Source organism: Halichoerus grypus, chromosome 6, assembly GCF_964656455.1.
Source record: "Halichoerus grypus chromosome 6, mHalGry1.hap1.1, whole genome shotgun sequence".
Lineage (NCBI taxonomy): Eukaryota > Metazoa > Chordata > Mammalia > Carnivora > Phocidae > Halichoerus > Halichoerus grypus.
Window position 1 is genome coordinate 48,346,141 of NC_135717.1, and position 6,000 is coordinate 48,352,140.

A 6,000-nucleotide genomic window follows, 5' to 3' on the forward strand; every position below is an offset into this window, starting at 1 on the left:
GCCTACGAATATCATCTGAACAATTTTCCAGACTCTTGCTTTTAATTTTAAAGCCAATCTTTGAGTGGGAATGTTCAATCACAACATACAGGTAACAAATAAGCAAACAGACAAGGCCGAATTTATCACTGAGTGTTCAGGTCATCTGCTAACCGTTCCAGGTATCTGATTCCAAAGCAAACATATCATCTAGCTATTAGGATCCCCTGGAGGCATTTAAGCTAAGCGAAAGGGCAAGCGATGATCTGTGGCGCAGATTTGCCACCGTGGCCCGTCATTACCATTTCTGGAGGTGGAAATTTCATTTTGTTACTTTTGCATTAAATTATTCTTTATGGTTTTTCCCTTGTGAAGTTTTAGGGAAATGACAATTATTTAATTGGATATACAGATAACACTAATGATGACAGTAATTACGTTCACTCCCTGCTTGCTGCCCGGGTCTTTCTGGGATATTGACCAGCCTCACTGATCTAAAAGCCCCTTCCAACCCCCGTGAGCATAGGCAAGTCGGCCAACTGTACCTCAGTTTCTGTCTTTGTAATAAGGTTTGCTATTGGTTTGCTAACTGTTACTATGTTTCTGATACACAAAAACAGAGTGTTACTACGATCTGCGGCAGGAGCAATTTATTCAGAAGAATTCTCTGGGAAAAATACCTAGAATATGAATTGCAATGGTGAGAGGAAAGAGTGTTTATCTACACCCCAGCACTTGAACTTTGTGTGTTTTGGGGGAAGACGGGGCGGGGGCGGGTAGGAAGAGATATTTGACCTGTAAGAGGTATTACTTTAGAGGAGATTGTATTACACTGAGTATGAATTGGCCCAACTGAAACCATACTTTTTTTTCTTTTTTACTTGTTTGTTATGTAAACTCCTACGTTAGGCAGTCTGGATAGCTTTGTATTCTCTACAAAAAAAAAAAAAAAAAATCAGAGTTATTAACCATTGTAGTCTGGTGTAGCTGGCTACGGTTTTGTTAACCAAAAGGTGAAACAAAAATAATAATTTTCAAATGACGTTATTTATTGGCATTTCTTGGCTTTGCAATGAATATTATTTTCAGTACAGAAGTAATAATACTGAAAAGAAAGCACTATATATTTTTTTGTGATTGTGCTATTCCGTCTCAGTCAAAGCAATATACTGTTACCAGCTTTCATCTTTGGAAGCTGTGTTCTTGGAGGTCTGCGCGAATCTCTACACAGATGCACCCACGGCTTAGGCTCACATCTGTATGATTTATTAAATTCACTACGTTGGAATAGAATCTCATGAGATGCCAAGTAGCTACTGGATAATTAGATATTATTACGTGGCTGGATAGTTTTCTGTTTCATTTAACATTATTTAACAATTTTTTGACCATTATGTTTGAGATTCTTTACTTATAATTTTTACCCTATATACTTCCCTAAAGCTTGTGAGACAGCATTTAAAAAATATTTCTGTATGCGTGTTTATGCATGTTGGAAGTGAACACCAACTACTGGTGGATCGTGCTCTCAATCTGTACAGCAGGTCTCAGAAAGTCTCCAAGGAAAGAGATCACCATGCTTCTTGGAGCTATATGATAGAGACTGCTCTCTTTCTCTTCTTCTTGGACATTTAGTTATTTCCAGCATGGAATCTATTCAAATTAAACTGGATTTCCCAAACTTGCTTGATCATAAGCAATACTTAAAATGCTTAAAAAATTTCTTTTTTTTTTTTAAAGATTTTATTTAATTTTTGACAGAGAGAGAGACACAGCAAGAGAGGGAACACAAGGAAGGGGGAGTGGGAGAGGGAGAAGCAGGCTTCCCGCTGAGCAGGGAGCCTGATGCGGGGCTTGATCCCAGGACCCTGAGATCATGACCTGAGCCAAAGGCAGACGCTTAGCGCCCCGCTTAAAAAATTTCTTATGTTCAGGACTCTTTTTTTGGAGATTTTGATTCCTTGGGTCTAAGACAGTGCTCAGGAATGTGTATTTTTAGCAAGCATCCTAGGAGATTCTTAGGCTTAAGCAGGTTTGAAAATCGTGCTGCTGAATAAAGACCAGAGTCACTACATTCTCAGAAATGAAGTAGCCATGTAGAGTTTAGTTGATTGAGTTAGCTTAAAATAAAAATTTTTTTCGCTTAAAAAAATTTTTATTTTTATTTATTTTTATTTTTTATGCTTAAAATAATTTTTAAATGAAAAAATAAACATTCTACATATGTCATAAAATTGGAGAAATAAATTCCTTCCCTCTGGTCTTTACGAAACCCTAAGTTCTTAGAAGACTGTCAATGGACAGCGTCGGGAGCTTTGAGACCATGTGAATCTGATTCTCATTACAGTCACCCATCGATGAAAGAATCCCAGACCCGTTGTGAAAAGCACCCACCCGGTTCACTCAGTCACCCACCTCCTGCTCCAGGTCTCTGGCAGGAACAGACTCAGTGACCACTATCCATTTCATGTGACAATGTTCATACTTGGTTTACCATCGAGAGCATGGACCCTCTCTGGGAGTGCTCAGGGATGCATGCAGGAGTTTTGCTCACTCCGGACAGTGCAGAATTATAATGGCCAAGGCCAGAATTGACTCTGCCTTCCCGGCTGACCTCGTGCAGTCTGAGCTGCTCTTTTCACTCTCTGTAGTGCTCTATTGAGAAATAATGGCCAAGCTTGTTTTTCTTGCCCAAGTTCACAGCCAAGCCCACGTGCGTGGAGACTACACCGACTTCCTTAAAGCGCGCACACACACAAAAAAGTTTACTGGATGTTTTCTCCTCAATTTTCACAAGTTTATGAGTCTTTAATAAGCATTTTCTCAGAGCCTGGCAGTTTCTGAATGTTTTAAGATCATTTTTACTAGCGACTTCCAAAACACACCTGTGTGGTAAGTTGGTGCTTCAGCCATGTTTTTACAGGATGTGTGTGACCAAAAATAAAAAAGAAGAGAGGCAGAAGTTCACTTTTATGCTCCGTCCTTGGTTCTCAACCACAGGGGAAAAGGGAGGACTTGCGGGCTTATTCATGTTCAGCATTATATATTATAAGTGATGTGGTTCCAACATACAGGTGCTTTCATTTCATTTCGTTTCCATCAAGAAAGCCTCCTCAGAAATAGGACTTACGGTCAGTTTGGGAAAGCAAAGTCTCCAGCTTGTAAGGTTGGATGCACGGCTTAAAAACAAAACTAGAACACCCACACGCTTTTTAAACACTGCTCGGTCACTCTAGTTGCCGAGAATCACTTTGGCAATGGGACTTTTCAGTTCAGATGTGTGACACGTTTAGTATAATGATATAACGACACGTGTACACCTTTTCTTTTCCAGGGAGGGCGTTTAATTTACAGAAATGTAAGCTCGTGATTAAGATCTAGGAATTTTCCTTAATAACTTTCCGATTCTCCAGCCCGCTCTTGGAAGCAGTCCTTTACACTTGGTCTGCTGGAACTCTTGCAAAAAAGTAATTATCACAATTCCAAATGACTTCTGAACATTCCTTTATTTAACCCTTCTCTAGCTCAATAACTTTCTCTAATCGCTTAATCACGTCATTTATTAGGTATTTGAAAATGTGAGCTTGAAGACCTAATAACCCCCTTTCTTCCTTTCTTCCTCCTACTACACTTCAGATCTATAACCGGGAGGAAATGAAGCTGTTAGCACTGAATTAATAAAGACTATGCTCACGTAAAGTAACTTCTCTAGTAAAACTTATAAGCTTATAAAAAGCATAGTTTTTCTCTTCCCTCCAGTTGATACTGAAATGAATTGATAGCAGTTCCTTGCTCATTAAAAAATGTTCCAATAATAAGCAATATTTTGACAAATGGAGGGGAGACGTAAGCTACATAAAGATTTGTGAAATTATTTTATTTTCATACAGATGTGTTTCTATTTTATTTTATGTACATAATTTTCTTTACAAAGTTATAATGTGATTTTCATGATACTAAAAGCTGAATTTATCTCTCTGCCTTAGCTGGACTATAATTAAAGTTGCTTCTTATGCTTTACCTTTTATGTACAAGGTTATAAAACACACAGTCCAGCAAATGGGAACCCAAATCAATGAAAAATCTCTGATATGTGGAATTAATGAAAATGGAAAATATTTCTTTATAGTTAATACCTTGTTAATTGAGGGAATTGATTTCCTTTATGAAGACAAAAATAAGAATTTGTATTTAGGAAAATTTATTTTCTCTTTTTCTATTCACTGTGAATCCACAGACTTAGAACAGGTAAAACATATATTTTTGAGAAATATGAAATTATGTGCAAGCACTGAAAGGTAAAATGTATGACAAAATAGGTTAAACAATTTTTAAGTTTTTCAATGCAACTACACATACTATTATGTGTATTCGCGTATTTTTATTTACTTTCTTCTGCTAATGTTTTTACTTCATACGTTATAAAAATGTTTTATATTTGTCTCAAATTATGCATTTCCAAATGATGCAACAAAAAGGCAATCTATATGTTAACAATTATTCTATCGAACAACTTTTGGAGGAGTAGCGTGAGATAAGATAATTTCACCCAAAGAAACATTGAATAGACTAAAATTTCTTAAGTGGGGTTTGGTGAGACTTGTAAATTAAATAGGGGCCGAGTCAGTCCAGGTTAACTTTTAGATCAAGTATACGGCACTGAGATTAATTGCTCTTTTTTGTCTGTTTCTCTCTTTTAATTAATGTTGATCACTATTGTTATTGAAAAATGTACATTCCTAATATATTGTCTTTTCACAGGACTTTCTCTGCCCATCAGTGAATGGCCCTGAGTGCTGGGGGCCTGTTCTATTGCTGAGACCTCTTCACAAGGCTGGGGGCTTGCCTGACAGTTTTTGAATCTTGGCTTAGGTTTTGCTACTTTGCAATTTCTTCTGTGGCAGAACTTCCAAACCTGTCATTTAACAGTAAACAGTCAAGGGCAATATCTGTTTGGTTTCTTTCTGCTTAATCGAATGGGAAAAAGAAGAAGAGAAAAAACACGGAAACAAACTACCCTGTACAAAATAGGTGATTTCACTGGAACTGGGATTGGCTTATGCGGTATCTTCTAGGCTCTTCATTGTAAGGCAAGGGGAAGGAGCGATTTCTCCAAATATTATGGGATCTAATAGTTGAGTGCACCATCCAAGAATGACAATGGTAAAGCTACGATTAGCCATCATTGTAGGCAAGTTTACTCTACTTCCTAGGAGCCAATGCATTTATGTTTCTCAGTATCTTTGAAACTCAGTTCTAGTCTGTGCGAGCCAATTGCTCAGGCAGATCTTTAGAATGAGTGCTCATTTCCTAGGGCAAAAGGATCAGACTCGGAGAGTTAATTTACCTGTAGTCATAAGCCTGACAGAACGAATCCAAAATGCTAACCATGTATCCAAGGAACACAGAATGGAAAGTGTCACAGAGACCAAGCTGGTAGCAGTGATTCAAAACATACATATCAATGCGTTACCCTGGAAAGAAACACTCAGACCCCTTCCAAAAATTCACTCTCAAGGCATGCACATGCAAACAAAGAGAAACCCAAGACTCACAGTTCATTTGAATTCACAAGGGAAAATTTTCGGGATGAATGTTGCTTTGACGTTGTCTAACTGATGCAGAGGGAAGCCAAACCTGTTTTTAATTGCAAAGCCAAATGGTTTATGCATGGGCTCTGCCATGCTTGTGGGAACATGTTGCTTTTATAGCCCCCTCCCCCTCCGTGAGCACGAGACTAGGCTTGCCAACACTGTGTTTGAGTATAGCCACATTTCATATGAGAAGCCTTGCAGGTATTTTTAAGGGGGGGGGTATCAATCTGTCAGAGATGTCACTCTTAAGTGGATCTATCTGCCTATCTGTTACCACTTGCTAATTATGGATTTGGGGGATAATTGTCATAAATCTTGCCACAAAACGTGCAATAAAATGCGTGTTCTGGGGGCACAGGGTGATGTGTGCAGAAGGACAAAGCGAGAATCTAAGGGTTGGCGATCAACGGATCACAAAGCCTGCGCT

At 38.4% G+C, this 6,000-nt stretch overlaps 1 long non-coding RNA gene across 1 annotated transcript in view; it reads right to left on the reverse strand.

The window, feature by feature from the left end:
* LOC144382096 (uncharacterized) overlaps positions 1-5,584 on the reverse strand; it is a 55,784-nt gene extending 50,200 nt beyond the window's left edge. Inside the window, exon 1 of the long non-coding RNA XR_013448500.1 lies at positions 5,535-5,584. This is a non-coding gene — a long non-coding RNA (uncharacterized LOC144382096). The remainder of the gene's footprint in view (positions 1-5,534) is intronic.
* Between the last annotated feature and the right edge of the window lie 416 nt (positions 5,585-6,000).